Genomic DNA, 27,999 nt, shown 5'->3' on the forward strand with positions numbered 1-27,999 from the left:
CCCCTCTCTTCTCCCTCCCCCTCCCACCGCGAAGTCTCCGGCCCCACGCGGTTGGCCCTCCGAGGGCGGACAGCCGTCGCCCCCATCGGGGTCTGCCCTTCGCCCAATCGGATTCGTTTTTACGAAATAAGCCTCCGGCCTTCTCATCCATCGAGGCTGGCGATTGGTGGAGGCTCAGCCAGCGTGCGCTTTCCCTGTAGCTGTTGTTTTTGAAAATGTGTTGGACGTGACCGGAGAGCAAGAGTTTGTTCGAGTATTTGAGGGATGTGGTTGTCAATTCAGCCTTTCAGGTCAGGTAAGATGGCATTCGTTGGTAGCTACAGCCTAATGAAGAAGAATGCTTTGTAATTCTTCGGGTACAGCCACAGCCATGCGCCTAGCTTAGGCAACTGTTTCATCATGGTTGTGCGGACCGCTCCTGGGTATGGAGCGCGACTAAATGTCTCCCGTTAGTCTGCACTGGACATGGCTGTGGTCTGGACGGGGTGTTCTTCGGACTGGGCTCGATGGGCCGAATGCCCTGCTTCCTCACATTAGGGGTTCTATCATTCTGGAGCGTCAGACTAAGACGCGATCTCTACAGGGCAGGTGAGCCATAAATCGAATGAGTGAAACAAGGCCCTGAATTAGAAACGTTACCTCGTTTTTTTTTTCTCTCTCTGTACAGATGCTGCCAGACCGGCTGAGTTTTGCCGACAATTTTTGTTTTCATTCCAGTTTTAACTAATTGGAGCCCTGGAAAATTGGTACTAAAGAGAATTTTGGTACAGTATAGAAGTCTGGTAAAGAGAGCCCTTACAAAATTGGACCATCAAGTCAGCATTTGACCCTTAACGGATGGAGTGAAGTCCTGGCATTACAATCACAGAATTTCCCTCCTGTCAACATTCTGGGACTTATTGAGCAGAAACTTAACTGAACCAGCCATTTAAATACTGTGGCTACAAGAGCAGATCAGATGTTAGGCACTCTGTGCTATTTAGTTCAATTCCCAAAATTTGACTCCCATCTTAAATAACAAGTGAAGAGTGTGATGTAAAACTCTTCTCTGGTAAGTGACCTCCCTGAATACTGAACAAGCTTATCAGCATCCTGGATAAAGCAAGTCTGCTTGTATGACAACCCATTCACTACCTTGAATATTTACTGACTGTAGTACCAGTGCATGGTGAGAGCTGTGTGCCCAGTGTACAAAGTGCAAAACATCAGGTTTCCAGCAACATCCAAACCCCTAAACTATAACACCTGGAAGGATAAGGGCAGTAGAATTTTGGGCACACTACAATCTGCAAGTTGTCTTCCAAGTCTCTCACTGTTCCTGATTTGGAACTATATATTGACATTCCTTCACTGTCAGTAGCCCAGAACACTGGATCTACCTCTCTAACAGTTGGTGTACTGACACTGTGTAGAATGCAGTGATTCAAGGTTACCAACACCCTCTAAAGATGAGAAATGTCCTTACCAGTGACATTTGCATCTCATAAATATTTAAAAAGCAAAAATGAAATCCTGTAAATGGCCATGTGATAATTATCATTAAGCAAATGCTGAGGCTTGGCAGTGAATAGTAAAGGGAACTATTCTGGAACAACAGCTGAAAATGTGAGATTCTATGTACATTTTCAGAGACATATTGCATCCTGGAGAAAGATTGGAAGTTTTGGTCTTAAACATTAGCACCATTAAATTGATATTCAAAACTTTACGGAAAGAATGGCTACCTGTTTGGAGGATCAGGCAAGTCAGTGAACAGTGTATGTGCTTGCCCTAACTAATGGTTTGCATACTTAGTTTACCATTGTCTTCACCTTCCTGTTCCTGCAGCTTCAGTTCTCTTTGCCGTGTGATGTTTTCGCAAGCCAAAGCGGACCCTCCCTATTTTAGACAGCCTTGTTGCTACAAGTGGAAGATCGAAAGATCCTCCAGATCTGTCCGGTGAGCTGAATTACACATCAAATTTGGAACACTGAAGTGAAAACCTTCAAATCGTCAAAAGATTGCTGCCTTGATCTGAGGCTACCTAAATTGCTATGTGTGCAATCTCTAACTCCTGCACCAATGGAGAAGCAAAAGACATCTGGTTATGATTGGCTTTGTTGGTAGCAACATAAAAATAAATGCAGTCCTGACCAGCTTGGTTTTGGTTACTTGGTAGATGCATTTATGGGCAGCTAATTGTGAGATTCTGATCTCGCTGATAAAGGAAGGATGTTGTGAAACTTGAAAGGTCTCAGAAAATATTTATAAGGATGTTGCTGGGATTGGAGGGTTTGAACAATAGGGAGGAGGCTGAGTAGGTTGGGGCTGTTCTCCCCAGAGGGTTGGAAGTTGTGAAGTGACCATGTGGAAGTTTATAAAATCATGAGGAGCTTGGATAGGGTGAATAGCCAAGGTCTTTTCCCCAGGCTTGGAGAGTCTGAAACTAGAGGGCATAGATTTAAGGTGAGAAAGGAAAGATTTTTAAGGGCCCAAAGGGGTAACTTTTTCACACAGGGTGGTGCATGTGTGGAATGAGCTGCCAGAGGAAGTGGTGGAAGCTGGTACAATTACAGCATTTAAAAGTCATCTCGATGGGTGTATGCATAGGAAGGGTTTAGAGGGATATGGTACTAGCAGATGGGACTAAATTTAATTTAGGATATCCGGTCAGCATGGATAAGTTGGACCGAAGAGACTTTTTCTGTGTTGGACAACTCTGAATCATGGGTCATAGAAATCCAGGGACATAGTGACTTTGACTTCCACTGACAGTATGTAGCCCCCTAGTTTACTGCGAAGCAGGTCGTTTCCAGAAGGCTGTAGATGTCAGCAATGACCCGTCACAAAAGCCTGAGCCTCCTGAAGCACATTTGCTGTCTACTGAGAAAATTGATCCTTTGCCAGTAAACCCTGTGCGACGGATCTAGACTCTTGAGAGGTAGAATTTTGCATCCATCTCCTCTATCCTGGGAAGTGGCATGCTGTTGAAGTGAAGGCACAACAGTTGTTGCCGATGTTGTTGCTCATTAGAGTTATAAAAAAGACTGCTCCCATGCTGCCGTGAAGGCTGACAGAAGGGAAGGGAGATCAAGGTGACTGATTCAAAATCTGTGAAATGACATCCAAAAAGTTGAAAATCACACAGAATGATAAAAGCACACTTGGTGTCCTAAGAACGTGAGCCTTTCATTTAGGCAAGAAAGCAACTTCATTGTTTGACTATTTACAGGCCTTCTAGCCAATTCATGCGTGAATGTTCTTAAGCCATGTGAAAGTCACCAAGGTTAGGAAATCTATATACTGCAATCAAATTATCCCTCGTGCTTCTTAACTCCAATGGAAACAAATGTAGCCTGTCTAGCCTATCCATAAGACCATCTATTCACTCAAGGTGTCAGTCTAACGAACTAACTCTGAATCATCTTTACATCCCTCCTTAACTGAGGTGGTATAAACTGCACACATACTTGAGATGTGGTTTCACCAATGTCCTATATAATTGAACATAACATCATTACTGTTATGTTCAATTCCTCTTGCAAAAAAAAATACCATGTGCCTGTATCGTTTACTGTACTTGCATGCTAACATTTTGTGCCTCATGCACTAGAACACGTAAATCCCTCTGCAGTGTGGGATCCTGCGTTGTTCGCTGTTCAAATAATATTCTTGCTATTAAGGTGAACAACTTCATGTGTCTCATTTTTCTCAATCTGCCAGATTTTGCCCACTATGTCGTCTTCACAACATATTTTCCTGCTTATCCTCAATTTTCTGTGAATATGGTCTTTGCTGTCCTCATCTGAATTTTGGGTATGAATTGTAAAATATTGAGACTTCAGCATAGGCACTTGTAGGAGTCCACTTGTCACATCTTCCCAATTACATCATTTTCTTTGTTTTTAGAACATCTTTCGACCAAGCAAATATGTTGCTTGTGTGCACACAAACACACCAGCTCATTGTGCTTGTTTTTTGTAATAACCTTTGTGGCATCTTATCAAATAACTTCTGGGAATTTGACTACATTACATCTATAGGCTGCACTTTATCCGCTGCACATTACTCCAAAGACATCTAAAAATTGCTTAAACATGATTTCCCTTTCCCAAAACTATGCTGAGACTCCCTGAATGTCTTAGGTGTCCAATTATAACATTAATGATCAATTCAAACACTTGCCCCAGAACAGATAATAAAATGTGAGGCTGGATGAACACAGCAGGCCAAGCAGCATCTCAGGAGCACAAAAGCTGACGTTTCGGGCCTAGACCCTTCATCAGAGAGGGGGATGGGGGGAGGGAACTGGAATAAATAGGGAGAGAGGGGGAGGCGGACCGAAGATGGAGAGCAAAGAAGATAGGTGGAGAGAGTGTAGGTGGGGAGGTAGGGAGGGGATAGGTCAGTCCAGGGAAGACGGACAGGTCAAGGAGGTGGGATGAGGTTAGTAGGTAGCTGGGGGTGCGGCTGGGGGTGGGAGGAAGGGATGGGTGAGAGGAAGAACCGGTTAGGGAGGCAGAGACAGGTTGGACTGGTTTTGGGATGCAGTGGGTGGGGGGGAAGAGCTGGGCTGGTTGTGTGGTGCAGTGGGGGGAGGGGATGAACTGGGCTGGTTTAGGGATGCAGTGGGGGAAGGGGAGATTTTGAAACTGGTGAAGTTCACATTGATACCATATGGCTGCAGGGTTCCCAGGCGGAATATGAGTTGCTGTTCCTGCAACCTTCGGGTGGCATCATTGTGGCAGTGCAGGAGGCCCATGATGGACATGTCATCAAGAGAATGGGAGGGGGAGTGGAAATGGTTTGCGACTGGGAGGTGCAGTTGTTTGTTGCTAACTGAGCGGAGGTGTTCTGCGAAGCGGTCCCCAAGCCTCCGCTTGGTTTCCCCAATGTAGAGAAAGCCGCACCGGGTACAGTGGATGCAGTATACCACATTGGCAGATGTGCAGGTGAACCCCAGAACAGATGTTAAGCTATACCTGACCTGTAGTTTCCTGTTTGCTACCTCCTTGCCTTCTCGAATTGAAGGGTTATTTTTGCAGCTATAGTTAAGACCAAAACACAATATTTGTTCATTTAATTTGGCATTTTCTTATTTTCAATTATTAGCATCCACTCCTTGTGGCCAACTCTTCCACTTTTTTTCCTTTTTAAGTGCATGTAGAAACTCTTCCTATCCTTTTTTAAATATTTCTAGCTGGCTTCCAAAATCCTTTTTTGATTCACTTGTGGAATGTGGATGTCGCTGCCAGGCAAATGTTTATTGCCCATTCTTAGTTGCCTTTGTGAAGATGGTGGTGAGCTGCCTTCTTGAAACACTGCAGTTAATGTGTGGTACGTAGAGCCACAATGCCCTCAGGGAAGGCATTCCAGGATTTTGACTGAGCCACAGTGAAGAAATGGTGATATCTTTCTCAGCCAGGATAACAAGTGGCTTGGACGAGAACTTGCAGGTGGTGGTGTTTCCAAGTATCTGCTTCCTTTGTCCTTTTTAGATGGAAGTGGTTATGAGTTTGGACGGTGTTGTCTTAGGGTCTTTGGGGAATTTCAGCAACGCATCATATAGATAGTATACACTATTACTAAGCATTGGTGTTGGAGGGAGTGGATGTGGTGCCAATCAAGTGGGCTGTTTTGTCCTGAATGGTGTCTAGCTTTTTGAGCATTGTTGGAGCTGAAATCATCGAGGAATACTCCCCATTTGCCATCACACTCGTGACTCCGCTCATAGATGGTGGACAGGGTATGGGGAGTCAGGAGGTGAGTTATGTGCCACAGTTTTCCTAACCTCTGACCTGCTCTTGTAGCCACTGATTTGATTTTTGTCTATGATTTTTCATTTGATTTTTAATGTCATGTGTATTTTACAGTAAGAGTACAATAAAATACAGTGGAAAAATTTTGTTACCCTGAAACAATGCCATCTTTAATTTAAGAATAAGGAAAAAAGAATGAGAAGACATAGCTTGAAAAGAGTTCATCAATCCTGAGATAGCTTATCATTATTAACGACACCTGCACGGCGATCCCTCTGCCATCACTTTGCTGTCTAGACTGGACCCAACCAGCATGAAGTCGCCAACCCTCAGGCCCCATCCTTTGCTGCTGGGCCTATCTTGCCAATGTTGCCTCTGCAGCTGCGAATTCCAGGTCCCTTGCTTGCTCCAGAAAAGTAAGTAGAGTCTCACTATCCTCCATGCTGGACCTGGGTTGATATCCATGGTAGGCATGCCCAAGGTCCACATCCTGGGCCTGACATGAGACTGCTTGAGATCCATGCCCTGGGTTGCTTGAGATCCCTGGTAGCCTTGCCAGAGTTCGTCCCCTCTGTTCAAGGTCTGCGCCATCTGTCTGCTCGAGGTCTGTGCATTGGGCTCTTGCTGCTGCCAATGCCATCCAAGCTCAGGACAAAGTAAGTACGTCTTTAAGAAGAGAGATGGGGATAAAAAGAAATGCATTCAGAGCAGATGAGCTCTGGCACAGAAGCCCTAATCTTCTACCATCTGTGTTTATACAGCGAGTGCAGTTGAGTTTCTGGTCACTGGTAACCCTCAGGATGTTGATAATGGAGTTTCAGTGATGGTAACACCACCGAATATCAAAGGTTGTTAGTTAGATTGTGTCTTAGTGGAGATGGCCACTGCCTTGCATTTGTATGGTGCAAATGTTATTTGCCACTTGTCAGCCCAAACCTGGATTTGTTCAGATTTTGTTGCATTTGAACATGGATTACTTCAGTATCTGAGGACCCACAAATGGTACACTTATTGGCGTGCATCCCCACCTTATGATGAAGGAAACGTCAGTGATGAAGCACCTGAACATGGTTGGACCTTGAACACTACTCTGGGGAATTTGTGCAGAGATATCCTGCAGATGAGATGACTGATCTCCAACAATCTCAACCACCTTCCTATGTGCCAGGTATGTTTCCAATCTGCTGAAAATTTTCCCCTGATTCCTATTGACTTTTTTTTTTAGCTTGGCCTCCTTGATGCTGCACTCAGTCAAATGCAGCTTTGATGTCAAGCACTATAAACTCTCAAACCACCCCTAGAATTCAGCTGTTTTGTCCATATTTGAACCAATGCTATAATGAGGTCAGGAGCTGAGCAATCCTGGTGGAATCCAAATTTAATATCATCGACCAGATTGTAGCTGAGGAGGTGCTGCTCGATAACACTGACATCTTCCATCACTTTATTGATGATCAAGTATAGACTGGGTGGTAGTTAGTCAGTTTGGATTTATCCTGCTTTTTTTTTGTACTGAACAAATATACACCATTATTGAGAAGGTGCCAGTGTTATAGCTGTACAGAACAGATTGGTTAGGGGTACAAGTTCTGGAGCACAATTCCTCAATACTGTTGTCATACTATTGTCAAGGTCTGTAGCCTTTGCATTATCCAGTTCTTCCAGGCATTTCTTCACACGTGGAGTGAATCATGTTGGCTGATGACTGTTCATTTGTTACAATGGTGATCTCTGGACAATGACAGGGTAAGTCATCCACTCGGCATTTCTGGCTGAATGTTTTTGCAAATGCTTCAGCTTTTATCATTTGCACTGATACGTTGGGCTCCCCGATAATTGAAAATAGGGATATTTGTGGAGCTCCCTTCTCTTATGATGGACCAATAGGCAACTCCTGATTCATGACTGGGTGTGGCAGAACTATAGAGCTTGTGTCTTGTCCATTGATTTGTGAAATTGCTTAGCTCTGTCAGTTACTTGCTGTTTATGTTGTTTGACATGCAGTTGGGGCTCCATTAGCTCAAATGGCTGGATGGCTGGCTATTGTGGTGCCAAAGCGTGGGTTCAATTCTGATACCGGCTGAGGCTACCATGAAAGATTCCTCTTCTCAGTCTCTCCCTTTTTGTCTGAGTTGTAGTGCTCCTGAGATTAAAACCATCACCAGTCATCTCTCTCGAATGAGACAGCAGCCCTATAAATCCTCTGAGGTTGTGGTGATTTTACTTTACCTTTTTGTCGTAATGTGTAGCTTCACCAGGTTGACAACTCATTTTTGTGCTCCTGAGATGCTGCTTGGCCTGCTGTGTTCATCCAGCTTCACATTTTATTATCTTGGAATTCTCCAGCATCTGCATTTTTAGGTATGTCTGGTGCTGCTCCTAGAATGCCCTCTTGCAAACTTCATTGAACCTGCATTGAGCATCTAGCTTGACAGTAGTGGTAGATTGGGGTATAGGGAACGCCATGACGTTGCAGATTTTGTTGCAGTATGATTCTGCTGCTGCTGATAGCCTGCAGTGCCTCATCTCATTGCTAAATCTGTTTTTGAAGTCACCCTAGTTAGCACTGTTTGAAGTCCATCTCAATTTTACCCTGGAACACAGTTCTATCCAGGAGGTTCTACTTGTTGCAAATTTGATACATGCCCTATCCTGCCATGCTTAATTAGTTTTTAATTAATTACACAAATATCCTTAATTAGCAGTGTTCCTACTTTTCAGCCAAGTGGCCCTGGTTCAAGTCCCACCTGCTTGCGGATATGTATAATATCAGAATGGAACAGGCTTGTTAGAAAATACCTGCCCTTATTGAGCAAAGCTAGGGTAATACCAATTCCAGTTTTTTTAAAAAGATTTAACAGTAGGCCTAACTGATTTGAGGAGTCACAACACAGGGATGTATTAAAGAGTCTAAAAATGTATCCTAAACATTTTGAATGAGAAAACATTGACCGCACATTCTGCACATTTAAACACTGACAAGCACATGATTTGGTGTTTAGTATTTCCCATGTGTTGGCTTACTCATCATATCATTGTTGAAAGGAGAGATCTTCCACAAGGGATGGAAATGGAAACCTTCATTAGAATTACCAAAGTGTAGAGCTGGATGAACACAGCAGGCCAAGCAGCGTCAGAGGAGCAGGAAAACTGGTGTCTCAGGCCTAGACCCTTCTTCAGAAATGGGGGAAGGGAAGGGGATTCTGAAATAAATAAGGAGAGAGTGGGAGGCGGTTAGAAAGTGGATACGAGAGTGTTGTAGTGAGAGAGCGATCCACTGCGGCCTTTCCGGAGGGAAGAAAGTAAATTCTTCAAGGTAGGCCTGCTTAGAATGCTGCTGAAAGACAGAGCAGAAATCGATTTTTGTTTAGTCCTTGCAGTGTTTTTGGCCAGGGAGGCATGGAAAAATCAAGCGTTGTAAGGGAGGGGAAACACCATTATTGACTCCAAATCAAAGATAAATAACTTTATTTTGTGTTTTACAGCAGATATGCTGTGTTTGAATTTGTGAAGATGTAGGATTGGAAGCCTGCAAGTTGTTTTGTTTACGAGAAACAAAGGGTGTTATAAATTTAAAGGTACAAAGCGATGAGAATGACTTTGCAAGCTGGGCAAGTAAGGAAACCTTGGTCTCCAAGAGGAAGTTCGTTTTAGTGGACTGGAGTCATCAAATACACAGCAATTCAAAGTATTTGGTGTTTCAACTGTTCTGCAGCATTTCATTAGGAGAGCGCTGGATTATCTTTTATTTGGCATCAGAGCATTCAATTAATGTATTGGTTTGGAGAACTTGAGGCGGCTTTGGAGCCTTTGATCATTTAAAATAAAATAATTAACATTCTTTATATCAGTAGCATATAAGATTTTTGGAGATAGTAGAAACTGCATGCAGATACCGGAGAATCTGAGAATACAAATTTCTGACAGCAGCCAAATTTGGTGTAACAAAGTAGAAAATCAAAGAAACATTGTTGAACAATTGCTCAGGAATTGAGTTGCAGTTTTTCTATTCCTCAATTCTCTTTCCTCTCCCAATAATGGCCTGATTTATTGATCTCAAACCAGCTCAAGTATCAAGGCCATTCGATAAGGTAGGAATAGTCCAAAGACTGAAGAGTAGGAACAGGTATACACTGCAAATATAGTAATCTAGTGTTAGAATGACCCGAATAAAATCTGCGCTAAATTTATGGAACTTTTTTCTACATGTTCAGGTGATTGCTTTGTTTAACAACATAATTATTTAATTACTGTCTTAATCATTTAAATTGGGTATCTAATATCCAATTATGGACACATTTGGGAAATTTGGTTAGTGATGAACAAGGCAGATTACTGGTCCGCCTTGTATAGAATTCTTCAGTAACCCATGGGTACTCATGTTGTATGAAAAAAAAATCCAGAGTAGAGAAGTATTGACAGCACCCAGTTTCTCTAGGCTACTTCATACTTCTTCCACCAGTAGTGAGAGACACAGCCTGACAATAATATCTTCAATTGAAACTGCCTATGAAGGTGAGACCAGTGCCAGCATTTCACTTGTGATTCAGAAAATTTCTGAAGAAGGGTCTAGACCCAAAACGTCAGCTTACCTGCTCCTCCGCTGCTTGGCCTGCTGTGTTCATCCAGTTCTGTACCTTGTTATCTCAGATTTTTTGTCTTTGATAGAAAAATTATGCATGAATGAGAGATGGGGCAATATTCCCATTAATGTACATGCATTTCAGTATGCCAATACTAGTACTTTTGTGGTCATATTTAGGATTTGTCACCAAAGACGTAGCAGTGTTAAGAGACATTTTTAGCTGTCCAGAGCCACAGAATTTAGACAGGGAAAACCAAATAAATTAAGCAAAAGTAGTGCCAAATATCTGGTTGTCAGGGATTAGATTTTGAAGGTTCAGCAACAGCAATTGGCCCACTGTTTAGATATTCGAACACTAGTTTCTCTTGGGCTTGTAATTAATCTAGGAACCAGAAGCTAATACTTGTGGATCCTTGGATCTCATTAATAAACACAAATGAAATGCTGGCACTGGTCTCACTTTCTTAGGCAGTTTCAATTGAAGATATTATTGTCAGGCTGTGTCTCACTACTGGTGGAAGAAGTATGAAGTGGCCTAGAGAAACTGGGTGCTGTCACTACTTCTCTACTCTGGATATTTTTCTCATACAACATGAGTACCCATGGGTTACTGAAGAATTCTATACAAGGCGGACCAGTAATCTGCCTTGTTCATCACTAACCAAATTTCCCAAATGTGTCCATAATTGGATATTAGGTACCCAATTTAAAGATTAAGACATAATTATTTAATTACAGTTGTTAAACAAAACAATCACCTGAACATGTAGAAAAAAAGTTCCACAAATTTAGTGCAGATTTTACTCGGGTCATTCTAACACTAGATTACTATATTTGCAGTGTATTCCTGTTCCTCCTCTTCAGTTTTTGGACTACTCCTACCTTTATCGAATGGCCTTGATACTTGAGCTGGTTTGAGATCAATAATCAGGCCATTATTGGGAGAGGAAAGAGAATTGAAGAATAGAGAAACTGCAACTTAATTCCTGAGCAATTGTTCAATGATGTTTCTTTGATTTTCTACTTTGTCACACCAAATTTTGGCTGCTGTCAGAAATTTGTGATCACCACCCTCCCTGAATAACATGTATGCCATGATCCTCATCAACAGAACCAGCACCAATCCAATCCCAGTGAAAACTGGGTTCAAACAAAGTTTGTTATTTGCACCAACTGTCTTCCCTATCTTTGTCAACAGTATGCTGTACCTCACCTCCAGAAAATTACCCACAGATTCGGAGATAATCTATGAAAAAGTTGGGGAGCTGTTCAACCTACACCGTCTTCAATTCAAAACCAAAACGGCTCTAACTTCAGTCATACACTTTCAGTGTGTCTGCAGTTACTCAAACTCAGGCCAAGATTATTGTTGACTCCATATCTGAGGCATATGAGAAAGTAGACCTTTTAATTAACAGCTAGTAAACCAAGTTCTCTTCCAAATTTTTTGGACAGCAAAACACCTCCCCCATCACTGATTAAGATCAGAGGCGAGGTGCTGGAAACTGTTGACTGCTTTCTTATCCTTGTAGACAACAAAATTCATAATTGCCTCCAATATGCCTGCTGAGCCTTTGCCTGGCTTAAGATGTTAGAGTATTCGAAGGCCAGGATCTCAAACCAGAAACTGTTTACTAGCAGCAATGATACTGCACTCCTATACATTCAGAGATTCAGACAGCCTACAGAGCTAGAGCACAATCACCAGTGGAAAATCCTCCAAAGCTGGTGACAGGAAAGGTGGTTCAACAGCCACAGCCTCTCCCAAGCCAACTTGCCCAACATCAAGGTGCTAATGACTCAAAATCAACTCCACTGTGCACGTCGTATCAACAGCTCTGTTTGGACCTCTGTTGTGTAGGGGATTGCAGGTGGATATTCCAGTGAAGCATTTTAACAATACCCTTAAAGCATCCCTGAAGAAGTCAAAAAACCCTGACTGATTCATTGGTGGCTCCAATTTATCACCAACAAAATGCTGAAAGCTGATTTGTAAAGACACTAAGCACATGGAGATACTTCATCAGGAACCTGCGAATGCAAACTAGAGGCATCAAAAGAATTGCAAAAACCTCTAACTAATCCTTCCACCTTACTCTTCAAACTCCACCTACAAAGTCTGCAGATCATGTATTGGTGTGTTAGCTGTCTGCGAGCTGATTGAACCAGTGTGGGAGCATATCTCCCTAATCCTGAGAGACAGTTAAGCAGATTTTATTATGCAAAGAAAATGTCTTTTTTTTTCTCTCAGTTACTTCTGAATTATAGATTGACAAATATGCAGTTCAAAGTGCTTACTTCCTCCTACACATGAACAAAGAAACCTACAGCACAGGAACAGGCCCTTCGGCCCTCCAAGCCTGTGCCAATCAAGATCCTCTGTCTAACCTGTCGTCTGTTTTCTAATGGTCTGTGTCCACTTGCTCCCTGCCCATCCATGTACCTGTCCAAATATATCTTAAAAGACGCTAACGTGTCTGCACCTCCGCTGGCAACGCATTCCAGGTGCCCACCACCCTCTGTGTAAAGAACTTTCCACGCATATCTCCCTTTCCTCCTCTCACTTTGAACTCATGACCCCTAGTAATTGAGTCTCCCACTCTTGGGGGGCGGGGGGGGGGGGGAAAGCTTTTTGCTATCCACCCTGTCTATATCCCTCGTGATTTTGTAGACCTCAATCAGGTCCCCCCTCAATCTTCGTCTTTCTAATGAAAATAATCCTAATCTATTCAACCTCTCTTCATAGCTAGCACCGTCCATACCAGGCAACATCCTGGTGAATCTCCTCTGCACCCTCTCCAAAGCATCCACATCCTTTTGGTAATGCGGCAACCAGAACCGTACACAGTACTCCAAATGTAGCCGAACCAAAGTCCTTTACAACTGCACCATGACCTGCCAACTCTTGAACTCAATACCCCGCCCACTGAAGGAAAGCATGCCATATGCCGCCTTGACCACCCTATTGACCTGCGTTGTCACCTTCAGGGAACAATGGACCTGAACACCCAGATCTCTCTGTTCATCAATTTTCCCCAGGACTTTTCCATTTACTGTATAGTTCGCCCTTGAATTTGATCTTCCAAAATACATCACCTCGCATTTGCCCAGATTGAACTCCGTCTGCTATTTATCTGCCCAACTCTCCTGTCTATCTATATTCTGCTGTAATTTCTGACAGTCCCCTTCACTATCAGCTACTCCACCAATCTTAGTGTCATCAGCAAACTTGCTGATCAGACCACCTACACCTTCCTCCAGATCATTTACATGTATCACAAACAACAGTGGTCCCAGCACAGATCCCTGTGGAACACCACTGGTCACAGGTCTCCAATCTGAGAAACTCCCTTCTACTACTACCCTCTGTCTCCTGTTACCCACCCAGTTTTTTTTAATCCATCTAGCTAGCACACCCTGGACCCCATGTGACTTCACTTTCTCCATCAGCCTGCCATGGGGACCCTTATCAAACACCTTACTGAAATATAAATAAGTCCTGAATTTTATGACCCGTGCTGAATTGAAGGTGCCAGCTATTTATTGCATTTACATTTCACAAAAGTCTGTAGGTAAACTTTTGCATTCCACCCTGTACTAATTAGAAAATCATTTCAGCCTAATGCCCTCTGCTTTATTACCAGTGTTGACCAGATCAGCTGGGGATAAAGGCCTGTTCCTGCACTGTAAATTCCTTTGCAAAATCATTATCATTGTTTTTGTCTCACCATTCCATGTTGACATGCTGTTTCAGATGAAATAGGGCGAGCAACAATATATCTAAACTCATCAGGTTGAGAAATTCTTCCTGAGGTACCTTGGCTGAAAATTCAGCTCTTTGAAGCTGGTTTTGAAATTATAGGAAGTTGGTGATTATAAAATAGTTGTTGGGTGGGTGGGGTGGGGATGTCTGTTTGAATCTGTTTACAGTGACTTGCAGCATGCCTAACTTGGATTGTCATCTTGGGAATAATGCAGGTATCCTGTGCATGTGCCAGAAGCATGCAAAGTAGGTTATATTTTTCTAGGAGCTAGCAGAAGCTGTTTGAGTCACAGCAGAGAGAGAATATTATATGACCTGGAGAGGAATTTGCAGGTGATGATCAGATTTCTGGTGTAAGGCATTTAGATAAAGTAGTTAAGAAAACATACGGGATACTTGAATTCATGAGCTACTTCATGTAGGATTCTTGAATTTATTAGCCAGAATAGATTACAACAGCAAGAAGGTTATGCGGGAGCTGTGTAAAACGCTGGATAAGCGATACCTGGAGTATTGTGAGATCACAAGGTGTAGAGCTGGATGAACACAGCAGGTCAAGCAGCATCTTAGGAGCAGAAAAGCTGACGTTTCGGGCTAGACCCTTCTCCAGCATCTGCAGTTCCTTTTCATCCCTGGAGTACATCCCCAGCAGTTTTTACTCATCACATTATAAAATAAAGTGTTTGTAGCCCGAAATGAGTAGAGCTTCTCTCTCATTAGAGATGCTGGTGGAGGTTTAACCTGAGGTCACCACACCTTTAGATGAGGGAGCAGTTGAGAAGGTGGGACATTCATATTTATCACCATGTTTACAGAATGATGTGAACGTACAGGGGATTTATCAGGATGCTGCCTGTGCTTGAGGATCTTGATCTAAGAAAAAGTCAGAGAATTTGGTGTTGGTTTCTTTTGAGCAGGTTGAAAGCAGACCTGATAGAGGAATAAGATTATGAGGGGCATAGATAGGATGGATAAGTAGGCACTTTTTCCCTTAGTAAAGGAGTCAATAACCAGGGGTCACAAAGTGAGATAAAAGGTGCAAGGCTAAGAAGATGGATGAGAATGTTTAAGGTGATGTGGGAGTCTGTAACTCACTGCCAGAGAAGAAGTTTGAATCAGAAGCAGTATGGCAGTATTCACTTGCGTTGCTATAACTCCCAGGGCTCTGGGCCAAAAGCAGGAAAATGGGATGTATAGTCATATCAGTGTTGACCAGCACAGATAAGCTAGGGCAAATTGCTTGTTTCTGTACTGTAAAATGTCAGTGCAAAGGCATTATCTGTGTTTTTGTCTAGACATTTGTGTTGACATGCTGTTTCACTTTTCTGCTTTAGCTTTCATAATAGAATATGCAAATAACGTCCCAGAAACAGTGATAGTCACAAAATGTAAGGGGGTTAGGAATCCAGGAAAATTGCAATCTCTAGAGAAGTGGTACTGAGTGAATTGGACCTGTAGGTTGAAAACTGTGTCCTGATGGACTTCATCTGTCATGTTGCTAAAAGGAGTGGCTGGTACAATAGTTGGCACTTTGATTTCACTTTTCCAAAAGTTCTTTGATTTGAGGAAGATCCCATTCAATTGGAAAATGGGCAGTGTAAATCCCTTATTCAAAATAGGAGGGAGACAGGAATTGGAAAACTACAGATCAGTTAGCTTAGCAACTTCATAGAAAAGGTGTTAGAAGCTATTATTAAATAAGTTCAAGATAATCAGGCAAATACAAAATGTTTGGTTAAATGAGATAATGGGAACTGCAGATGCTGGAGAATTCCAAGATAATAAAATGTGAGGCTGGATGAACACAGCAGGCCAAGCAGTGTGCTCCTGAGATGCTGCTTGGCCTGCTGTGTTCATCCAGCCTCACATTTTATTATGTTTGGTTAAATATCATTTTTTCGACAACCAATCTGTTGGAGCTATTTGTGGAAGTAACATGCTGTGAATAAAAGGGGAACTGGTGGATATACTGTATTTACAATTTTAAAAACCATCCAATAAAGTGCCACCTCAAAGGTAATTGTGAAAAATGTAAGCTTCTGATTTGGGGTCAGTATATTTGCATGAATAGAAAGATTGGCTAACAGGAAACAGAAAGCAAGTATAAATGGATCATTTTTAGGTTGATTCATGTAATGAGTCGTATGCCATAGGATTGGTGTTGGGATCTCCAGTGCTTACAATTTAATGGATGAAGGATACAGGATATGGTGCCCAATTTCCTCATGACAAAAACATGAGTCAGAGAGTAAGTGTTTTGTTTGGAAGAATATTATCTAAATGGTGAGAGGTGGCAGATGGTTGAGATACAAAGGGAACTGGGTGTCCTAGCATATTAATTGCAAAAAGTTAATAGAACCAGCAAGTGATTAGGAATACTAATAAAATTTTATCGTTTATCACGAGGGCAATTGAATACAAATTGGAAAGGTTATGCTTCAATTATACAGGGCATTGGTGAGGTCGTAACTGGAGTACTGTGTTCAGTATTAGTCACCTTTTTTAAGAGATGATATGAGATTAGCAGACCAATACTTGAAATGAGTGATTAAAAACCAAAAGAACTGCGGATGCTGTAAATCAGGAACAAAAACAAAGTTGCTGGAAAAGCTCAGGTCTGGCAGCATCCGTGAGGGAGAAAACGGAGTTAACGTTTTGGGTCCGGTGACCTTCTGAGGACCCTTCTGAGAAAGGGTCACTGGACCCGAAACGTTAACTTGAAATGAGTGGCTTGTCTATTGAAGAAAGGTTGGGCAACCAGTGCTTATCTCTCCTGAACCCCAGCAGGTACAAACTGGATAGTGAAGAAGGCATTTGGTATGTTTGCCTTTATTGGTCGGTGCATTGGATATAGGAGTTGGGAGGTGATAATTTGACTGTACGGGACATCAGTTAGGCAGTCTGGTTTCCCTGCTATAGGAAGGATGTGAAACTTGAAAGGGTTCAGAAGAGATTTACAAGGATGATGCCAGGGTTGGACATTATGAGCTGTAGCCCCAGCCTATTCAGTCTTTCCCTATTTTCCCTGGAGTGTTGGGGGCTGAGGGGTGACCTTTTAAAGAGGTTTGAGATCATGAGGGGCATACATAGGGTGAATGGCCAATGTCTTTTTCCCAGGGGTGGAGGGAGCCCAAAACTAGAGGGCATAGGTATAAGTTGAGAGAGGAAAGATCTAAAAGGGACCAAAGGGGCAACTTTTTCACACAGGGTGGTGCTTGTATGGACTGTGCTGCCAGAGGAAGTGGTGGAGGCTGGTACAATGACAATTTTTTCAAAAGGCATCTGAATGAGTATATGCATAGGAAGGGTTTAGAGGGCTGTGGGCCAAATGCTGTCAAATGGGGCTAGATTTATTTAGGATATCTGGTCGGCATTGTCGAGCTGGATTGAAGGATCTGTTGCCATGCTGTACAGCTTTATGACTAAGTCCAGGTGATATTTTGCCATGAATCAAGATAAGCAGCAAAACACATTCAAAACCAGTGCAAAAGTGATGGGGTAGTGATAGCGGGCATTTTCAACTTCTTCATCATTATCTGGCATAGACCTAGTGTGAAAGATTTAGGGGAGTGAAATTCGTAAAATGCAGTCAGGCGATCTTTTTACACCAGTATGTAGAAAGGCGTGTGATTGAAGATGCAGTCCTGGACTTTTATTAATATTGAAGTGGGGCAAGTAGCTGAAGTATCAGTGGAGGAGCATTTTGCAGACAACAATCATACCCCTGTTAGATTCAAGATTGTAATGGGAAAAGAGAAGGATGGCTCTAAATTCAAAGCTTTAAACTGGGCAAAGGCCGATTTAAAATAAGAGCAGATCTGATTTGACCAGAGTAGATGGGAGCATACATCTTTTAGGTAAATTTGTGTCAAAGCAGCAGGAGACATTCAGGAAGAAAATGGTGAGAGTACAGGGGCCAACATGTTCTAATAAAAACAAAGGGTGTGCCCATCAAATCCAGTGAATCCTGAATATCGAGAAATATTTAGGATCAGATAGAGATAACAAGGGGAGGTTTATGGCAGATACCAAGGTCTCAAAACAGCAAATGCTCTTATGGAGTGTAGAACGTGTAAAGAGGATCTTAGAAAGTAAATTAGGAGTGTAAGAAGGGGCGGGAAAGAAATATTGGCAGGTAAAATAAAGGAAAAATTACAAATTTGATGTGCTTTATTTGTACCTAAGTACAATGAAAAGTTTTTTTGAGCAGTACAGGGAAATCGTAGGAAACGTACCCTTAATAGGGTGCTTAGAGTAAGGTGCGGGAGGTGCACAAAGCAAGGCCAACATTAGTTTGAAATTAGAGGTCCATTCAGCAGTCTAATACCAGCAGGGAAAAAGCTGTATTGTTTAGAAGTATTTTAAGGAACCACTAGGCAAGAGTAGAGCCCATTAAGAAGCAAAATGGTAATTTGTGTGCAGCTGGAGGACATGTATGGGATTTGGTGTGTTTGCCCTTCCCACCAGTGAACACCATGTGGGTGCAGAAATCATGGAGAAGGACTGTGATATATTAAAGAAATTAATGTAGAAGATTCTGAGAGGTCTGACCGCTTTAAAAAGTAGATAAATATTAAGGGTCAGATAAAATATAGTGATGATATTCAAGAAGGAGTAACAGATCAGGAACCTACAGGCTTTTCAGTCTAACTTCAGTAGTGGGGAAACTGTTGGAAGCAATGCTATGGAACAGAATTAATTTGCACTTGGAGAGGCAGCGATTAATCAGAAACAGTTCGCATGGTTTTAAGTGTCATGTCTTATCAAGATGACAACAATGTGTTTGATGTAGTCTATTTGGATTTCAGCAAGGCATTTGATAAGTTCCCACATGGGATTCTGATATGAAATACTTGCCTTTATCAGCCGAGGCATAGCTTGAAGAGCAGGAAGGTCATACTGTAAGCGTATAAAATGTTGGTTAGGCCACAGCTAGAGTATTGTTTGCGAGTCTGGATTCCACATTGTAGGAGGGATGTGGATTTGAGAAAGTGCAGAGGAAATTTCCTGGGTTGGAGATCTTTAGTTATGCAGAGAGATTTGTGTAGACTGGGGTGGTTTTTTTTGAAACAGAGGAGACTGAGGGGGTACATGACGAAGATGTTTAAAATTGGGAGGCATTGGTAACGTAAATAAGAAGAATCTTTTCCCCTTGCTACAGTGGCCAATGACCAGGGGGCATAGATTTAAAGTAAGGGGCCAGAGTTTTAGTGGGGATGTGAGGAAACAGTTATTGAATGGTGAGTGTTGGGAAGCTGGAACTCACTGCCTGTAAGGGTGGCAGAGGCAGAAATCCTCAACATTTAATAAGCATTTAGATGTACATTTGCAACACCAAGACATGCAAGACCATAGACCAGTGCTGGAAAATGTGGATAAAATAGTTAGATAGTTTTTGACCATCACAAACTTGATAAGCTGAATGACTTTTTTTTTCTCCTGTAAACATTTAGCATTCCATTTAGCTCTGATGAAGGGTCTAGGCCCGAAACGTCAGCTTTTGTGCTCCTGAGATTCTGCTTGGCCTGCTGTGTTCATCCAGCTTCACACTTTGTTATCTTGGATTCTACAGCATCTGCAGTTCCCATTATCACATTTAGCATTCCATGACTGTTTTCACAGATGGCAACACTAGGAAATTTAAATCTTGAAATCACTTCATTTTCTTATTCCAAAATTTAAAAATGACTAAATAGGATTAAGATAGAATCTATAACAAAATCTTTTTAAAAGGTATGATTTTAAAAATTTAGATTTTTTTTAACCACTTTGGAGAAATTTACTATTCCTCAAATATATCGGTTTACCATAGGATGTAACGATGTTTAGCAGAAATTATGAAGTTTTCAGTTCGTTGTGAACCCATTTGGACCTCATTCAACAAGGTACAACTTTTTATAAGGGTATATACAGCGACACTATCAATTTGAAAACAAATTTTCATGTAAAATAAAGACTGCAGTCTACAGTTACCCAGTGAAGCAACATAGATTTAACCAAGATAATAAAATGTGAGGCTGGATGAACACAGCAGGCCAAGCAGCATCTCAGGAGCACAAAAGCTGACGTTTCGGGCCTAGACCCTTCATCAGAGAGGGGGATGGGGGGAGGGAACTGGAATAAATAGGGAGAGAGGGGGAGGCGGACCGAAGATGGAGAGTAAAGAAGATAGGTGGAGAGAGTGTAGGTGGGGAGGTAGGGAGGGGATAGGTCAGCCCAGGGAAGACGGACAGGTCAAGGAGGTGGGATGAGGTTAGTAGGTAGCTGGGGGTGCGGCTTGGGGTGGGAGGAAGGGATGGGTGAGAGGAAGAACCGGTTAGGGAGGCAGAGACAGGTTGGACTGGTTTTGGGATGCAGTGGGTGGGGGGGAAGAGCTGGGCTGGTTGTGTGGTGCAGTGGGGGGAGGGGATGAACTGGGCTGGTTTAGGGATGCAGTAGGGGAAGGGGAGATTTTGAAACTGGTGAAGTCCACATTGATACCATGGTATCAATGTGGACTTCACCAGTTTCAAAATCTCCCCTTCCCCTACTGCATCCCTAAACCAGCCCAGTTCATCCCCTCCCCCCACTGCACCACACAACCAGCCCAGCTCTTCCCCCCCACCCACTGCATCCCAAAACCAGTCCAACCTGTCTCTGCCTCCCTAACCGGTTCTTCCTCTCACCCATCCCTTCCTCCCACCCCAAGCCGCACCCCCAGCTACCTACTAACCTCATCCCACCTCCTTGACCTGTCCGTCTTCCCTGGGCTGACCTATCCCCTCCCTACCTCCCCACCTACACTCTCTCCACCTATCTTCTTTACTCTCCATCTTCGGTCCGCCTCCCCCTCTCTCCCTATTTATTCCAGTTCCCTCCCCCCATCCCCCTCTCTGATGAAGGGTCTAGGCCCGAAACGTCAGCTTTTGTGCTCCTGAGATGCTGCTTGGCCTGCTGTGTTCATCCAGCCTCACATTTTATTATCTTGGAATCTCCAGCATCTGCAGTTCCCATTATCTCTGATAGATTTAACCAATGCAGTTTCTGAATTTCCACATTTATTCTGCACAAGTGTAGACTCCCAAAGTTGCTGTCAGTTTCAGTGGAAAAAAAATTAATGTGTTAGCATTTTAATGTATTTACCACAGAAAATCTGAACAAATGTAGTGTTTCCTTATTAAAGCATATCTTCAGAATATAATAATGCAAGTCATGAAAAGCAACTGAAATTTTTAGGTGCAATACAATTTGCATTGTGTCAAGGATTTCCACAATCTCCTATCATAAAACAAAACATTTTGGATATGTGTATATTTTATTCAATTCACATTATAAATAAAGAAGATGAATGAGGGAAAGTTCTGTAATTCTCCAACATTGTTTCTTCAAGCATAGCTTGCAGATAATAAGTGCAGTGCACCCAAAATACTGACGCACAATTTATATAACAGAAAATAGCCTGACACGTGTGTAAATACAGATGTGCAATTAGTTCAAATCAAATGAGAAAAATCTTTCCTTGTTGCAATAGGCAGCTTTCTTTGACCCATATGTAGTCACTGCCATTTCACAGGGGAGTTTTCACAGAAGCAAACTATTCTGTCAGTTAAGCCAAGCAGGGGTCATGTTGACTACTGGGGTAAGATTGTATTACAGTTTGGATTCTTTCCCAATTCTGTCTTTGTGTTTGCAGCGAAACAGCTTCCCTCAGCTCACCCGCTAGCTCATGATCCTAGGTTTACACCCTGAAGGAATAGTGAATGGGACGAGTGTGCTACTGGTCCAACAATTACTCTTTGATCATAGTTTTGCACAAGAAGTTATCGGGGTCTTACCTTGTACTTTTACTCATGATAGAAAGCAAAATACATGGTTTAGTCTGAAGTTAAGTAAGCACGTTATTTACAAGATTAATAAAACCTAGAAGCAAGAAAAACAGAAAATGAGGCATGACGTACAAAGTATTTTAACAGTGCTTAAAAACAATGGATAGAATATTTGTTTTGAACGACATGGGAAATGGTGAGACAATTAGTAAAATATGACAAAAACGGAGCCAACAGAGTCTCGACTTCTGAGGAAAAAATAAGTTCTATTTTTTTCCACAACATTTTTAACGAATGCATCAGAATCTTGCTAGTGTGTAGTAAGGGGCTTACTTGCATTCATTAATGTCTCAGTATTAGCTAATTTCACGTCAGTACTAGGCAGGTTGCCCTTTACCTCTATAACCCGGGAAAACTAGATGGCACTAGTTCTTAATATGAAAGTCAGAGCTGTTGGCTGCAGTTCATCAGTGAATTCTATTTGCATCAATTTTGACCAAGAATCTCCAATCTTTTATGGGTGTGCTCCATGGGCAGCATCTGCCTGCCCGTCAGCCATAGAAATTGGCATTTGCAAAGTACCAGCTTCACCACATTATGGCACATACTGGACCAACTGCTAATAAAGTTCTGAGGAATGGTCACCAGACCCGAAACATTAACTCTGAACTCTGAGTGTTTCCAGCAACTTCTGTTTTTGTTAATAAAGTTCAGTGCTTCAATACTAAACTTTGGAACACACTGAAATCTAACATTGCAATGCTGCTGTTTTGCACATGTACAGGCAACTATCTCTCGTGCATCACAACAGGATTACATCTCTTAGCTCACTTTATTGGTATTCACTCACTTACTTGGATGCTCACAGCATCTCTATCTTGCCTTGTCTTTTTATGCGTGTCTTCTTCATTCAGTATTTGTTGGCTCACCTGTCTTGCCTTGCTGTTTAGAGTAGACAGATAGCCAGACAGTTTGGCGTATTTTCCAGTGGCAGTCTGCCAAGGGACAGGCATGTCACTGTAAGGCACCATGTGAGATCAATGTCACACCTACAGCACGTGCTAGCAGCTTACATGGCCAACTCATTGCATGTGATTCAATGAAATGACCATGTCAAAATGTCAAAGAAGAATGGTCCTTAGTCCACTCAAGGAGGTCAATGGCCAATCGGGGTAGGTCCTGTCATATTCAACGGAGGGCAGCATTCACTTGCAGTTCAGAGGCATGGACGTGATCAGTCAGCCCATTTGCTGTGATCAGGGTCTGGCATTCCTGTCGTTACAGTCTGCAGAGTGGGTATGGTCAGTTGAGCACATTGAGTCCAACCTGCCCAGAGATTAGTGGCAATTTAATCAGGGAGGTGCGCAAAGATCAGTCTGGGGTCTGGTCCGTAATCAGTTGGGATTGTCATTCCAAGTTAGTTGGGCATGGGCCACACGCAGTTCTGGGGCTTGTTGAGTTAAAGGGAGTTTGTCAGGAACTGCTGCTGTGGTGTTGAAGTGGGAAATCAAGTGTGGGAATTGGAGGCAACGTTCTCAGAAACAAAGGGGAGCAGATCAACTTTAAGGTGGGAGACCATAGAGAATGAGAGGTGCTTCAGAAAGTTAGGTCACTGAAAGTCATCCCCATCATCCTGCTCTGGGGCTGGGGGGCTTGTGGCTGAAGGGCATAATGAATGAAGATGTACAGTCAAATAAGATGGTCAGTTCGGAATGTGGAGAGGTTCAAACCTGATGGCTTTGAGAGCGATGTGATGCAGAAAGAAACATGACACTTTGAAGGGTGTTGATTTGGGGTGTGGGGGTGTGGTTAGTGTACCTAAGATAACATGCAGAGCCTGTGACTGACTCTCTTATGTGCTATCTATATTGCCTTCCATCTTCATCTGTGTTGCCAATACACAATGAAAATGAAAAACTCTGACCAGCTCACCCAGAGTGGGCAGAATAATGTTTGTTTTGACTCAGGAGCAATCTCCACTTGTATATGATGTGAGTCCTTTGAATGGTTGGTTCCATTAATAAGAAGCTTTCATATTTCAAATCAAAGACACCTGACTCTCAAAATTTGCTTGAATGCAACAACAGTGTTGATTGCAAATCTAGGTACAAGCAATCCTGATCGTGATATTCACGTTAACAAATTAATCCCAGGAATCTCCCTGAGTCACAAATGAACACCAGATCTTTTCAAGTGTCATCTACAATCCACAATTTGCAAACACCTTTTTAATCCTCATAGGCTATGCAAGGAGGAGAGCTGCTCACCTCCGTCATTTGAACTGTTAAATATTTCAAAATATTGTCTTATATGGAATGTGTTTCTTGGGTTAGGTATGGCATAAGGGTTTGTGATAAGGTGTCTGATTCTACTGTACTTATGATCTACTGTATGTGCACAACATGGCTTGTGCAGTTTAGAACATAGAACAATACAGCGCAGAACAGGCCCTTTGACCCTCGCTGTTACGCTGACCTGTGTACTAATCTAAGCCCCTCCCCCTACACTATCCCATCATCATCCATATGCTTATCCATGGACTGTTTAAATGCCCCTAATGTGGCTGAGTTCCCTACATTGGCGGGCAGGGTGTTCCACGCCCTTACCACTCTGAGTAAAGAATCTGCCTCTGACATCTGTCTTAAATCTATCACCCCTCAATTTGTAGCCCTGCCCCCTTGTACAAGCTGAAGTCATCATCCTTGGAAAAAGACTCTCACTGTGCACCCTACCTAACCCTCTGATCATCTTGTATGTCTCTGTTAAATCCCCTCTTAGTCTCCTTCTCTCCAATGAGAACACACCCAAGTCCCTCAACCTTTCTTCATAGGGCCTGCGCTCCAGACCAGGCAACATCCTGGTAAATCTCCTCTGTACCTTTTCTGATGTTTCCACATCCTTCCTGTAATGGGGCGACCAGAACTGCACGCAGTATTCCAAATGAGGCCGCACTAGTGTTTTGTACAGTTGTAGCATGACATGGCTCTGGAACTCAATCCCTCTACCAATAAAACCTAACATACCGTAAACCGCCTGAACAGCACTATCTACCTGGGTGGCAACTTTCAGGGATCTATGTATGTGGACTCCAAGATCCCTCTGCACATCCACACTACCAAGAATCTTTCTCTTGACCCAGTATTCTGCCTCCCTGTTATTGTTCCCAAAGTGAATCACCTCACATTTATCCACATTGAACTCCATTTACCACTTTTCAGCCCAATTCTGCAGTTTATCCAAGTTTCCCTGCAACCTACAACATTCTTCCACACTGTCCACCACTCCACCGACTTTAGTGTCATCTGCAAACTTACCAACCCATCCACCTATGCCTGTGTCCAAGTCACTTATAAAAATGACAAACAGCAGTGGTCCCAAAACACGTCCTTGAGGCACACCACTCTGACTCCAGGCTGAATATTTTCCATCAACCACCACTATGTCATTGACCATGTAAAGGTATCCAATTACCTTTTTTGTGCTATGATTGCTAACTGATCACATTACTAAGGAACTGTTTTGGTGTTGATACTCCACGTAGCCTCATTGGAACCAACAATAGATCCAGGTGCAGCTGTTACCACCACTGACGCCGTGGCATAAAGAACACTCGTAGAAATGGAGGAAGTCTGCAGGTCCAGGATCAACAGCAATGTCTAGCAATAGCCAAACATCCTCCAAAAGGAGAGTTTGCAACAGAAGATGTGAGGACCCCAGCTGCAGTTCTACTGAACAAGTCAAATCCCGGAATAAAATCTTGTTTGATAGATCATATTTTAATTTTTTGTTTAGAAACATTGAAAGATCACTATTTAAAATGAAACATCAGCATGCCAGCCTGCAGATTTGGTTCTAACAATAAAAGGGAAGACTATTATTCATTTAATAGTTTAAAACATTCCAACACCTGGCAAAACGAAATCTGATGTAGTACACAAAATCATCACTTTGCAGTTTAAAAATCCAGAGCTGCTTTCCTTCCTTATTAACTTAGGTTGTCTTAACTGCTTCTTTTCTATTTGTCATAGATGGCAGTCTTCAACCAATTCAGTTCTCTCCATTTGATGTCAAAGAATAGCTGGAGAAAATGGATATTGTAAGGAGTATGGGGCCTGTCAACATACTGACAATAGCATGGAAGACGCGTACCATTCTGGTGAGATGACGGTGGAGTAGGGATTCTGAGGCCTGGGCTTCTCCGCTTTTGGTGAAGACGTCAATCGTGGTGATTGCATCAGTGGCGGTGAGTAGGCTCAAAAGTGCAGACTTGTGCCAGTGATGTCAGAGGTGAGTTTGGTTTCCTGATGGCGTTTGCGTTCAGCACAGATTCAAGGAGGTGGCGGCACAGGTGAATTTGGGCCCGGTACAAGACCCAGTGGCTGCATTGGCGAGGTAGGCCCAAAGAAGACTCATGATGGCGATGAAGTCGAGTTTAGGCGGAACAGTACTGAGCAGCATCAGTGGCGTGTGCAGTACTGAGATCCAGCGAAAACTCACAGTAGTGAGGGCATTGGTGGACACAAGATGGTGCCAAAGAGTGATGAATTTTGTTCCAGCAGTGGCAACGTGGCGAAGGAGACTTGTGCCTGGCCATCAGGCCCTTGGCCCATGATGGAACTCTTAACAAGGAGGACTGGAAAGTTGGATACTTGCTTCCTCATTTTTCTGCCTTGAATATTCTATGTTTTGTTTCATTTTACTGTGTTATAAGATGGTGCTGGAGATGGCGACACTACAGCATGTTTCACTGTATTTTTTAACAAGATACATGGGACAATAAATAAATCACATGAATCCAAATCAGAATTTGCTGTATCCTGACCTAAGCTGGTCTAGTGATGTTGCAACAGTAGTAGTGTGGGAAATTGCCCAGGTATGTTCTGTACACCAAAAGCAGGAGAACTCCAACATGCCATTAGTTTACCCTCAATACATAATCAAAATGATGGGCAGGACCATCAATGGTGCTATCAAGCAGGATTTGCTAAGCAATGACCTGCTCACCTGAAGTTCAATTTGCATTTGCCATTGCCACTCGGCTCCTGAGGTTATTTCCAGCTTGGTACTACCATGGACCAAAGAACTGAATTCCAGAGGTGAAGTGAGAGTGACTACCCTTGAACTGAAGGCACACTCAACCAAGTGTGGCATCAAAGTCCCTCAAAAAAAAACTAGCGTCAATGGGCATGAGGTTGGAGGGCAGGAGAGTTAACCACTGGTTGGAGTCATACTTGCCATGTAGGAAGATGGATATGTTTATTGGAGTCATTTCAATCTTTTCAGCTCCAGGACATCTCTGCAGAAGTTCCTCGGCAGTGTCCTCATTCAATCATCTTCAGCTGATTTGTCAATGACCTTCCCTCCATGTGGTCAGAAGTGGGAATGCTTGCTGCTGATTGCGCAATGTTCAGCACCATTTGGCACTCCTCAGATACTGAAGCAGTCTAAAGTTCAAATGCAGCAAGACTTGGACAGTATCCAGATTGGTGTTGACAAGTGGCAAATGTTGTTTGCTCCAAACAAATGCCTGGCAATAACTGTCTCTAACAAGACAAAATCTAGCAGTTGCCCCTTGACATTCATTGGCATTACTATCAGTGACTCCTCCACTGTCAATATCATGACCAAAAACTGATCTGGACTAGTCATGTCAAAACTGTGGTTACAAGAATAGGTGAGGATGGAAACCCTGCATTGGGTAACTCATTTGAATCTCCTGAGTCAGTCCACAATAGTCAAGACAGAAGTTGGAGTTTTGGTTGAATACTCCCCACTCGCTTGAATGTTGTTGGAACTGCACTCAGTCAAAAAGCTCAACAAAGCTGCCTGCTTGAGATATAATATATCCACGAATCTTCACTCCCCCCACCACTGACACAGCTGCAATATGTATCATCTACAAGACCCTTTCATTCAATATCTCTCCAATAAAATATTGTAGCTAGCAAGGTGTTTATGCCTAACCTTAACAATGACTAATCCTATCAAATTCTGCAAGGATGTTATTGCCTAAATCTTAAAATATTTGAAGGATAAAAATGTCAAGTATTTTACATTGTCCCATTACCTGACAAGGCATGTCTTTACACCTTTTGTAAATAAAAAATT

At 42.6% G+C, this 27,999-nt stretch overlaps 1 long non-coding RNA gene across 1 annotated transcript; it reads left to right on the forward strand.

The window, feature by feature from the left end:
• Nucleotides 1-41: 41 nt before the first annotated feature.
• On the forward strand, nt 42-27,994 carry LOC125458835 (uncharacterized). Its single transcript, XR_007248912.2, has 3 exons — nt 42-295; nt 25,920-26,134; nt 26,218-27,994. It is a non-coding gene; the product is annotated as an uncharacterized LOC125458835 (long non-coding RNA).
• Nucleotides 27,995-27,999: the final 5 nt, after the last annotated feature.

Source organism: Stegostoma tigrinum, chromosome 15 (assembly GCF_030684315.1).
Source record: "Stegostoma tigrinum isolate sSteTig4 chromosome 15, sSteTig4.hap1, whole genome shotgun sequence".
Lineage (NCBI taxonomy): Eukaryota > Metazoa > Chordata > Chondrichthyes > Orectolobiformes > Stegostomatidae > Stegostoma > Stegostoma tigrinum.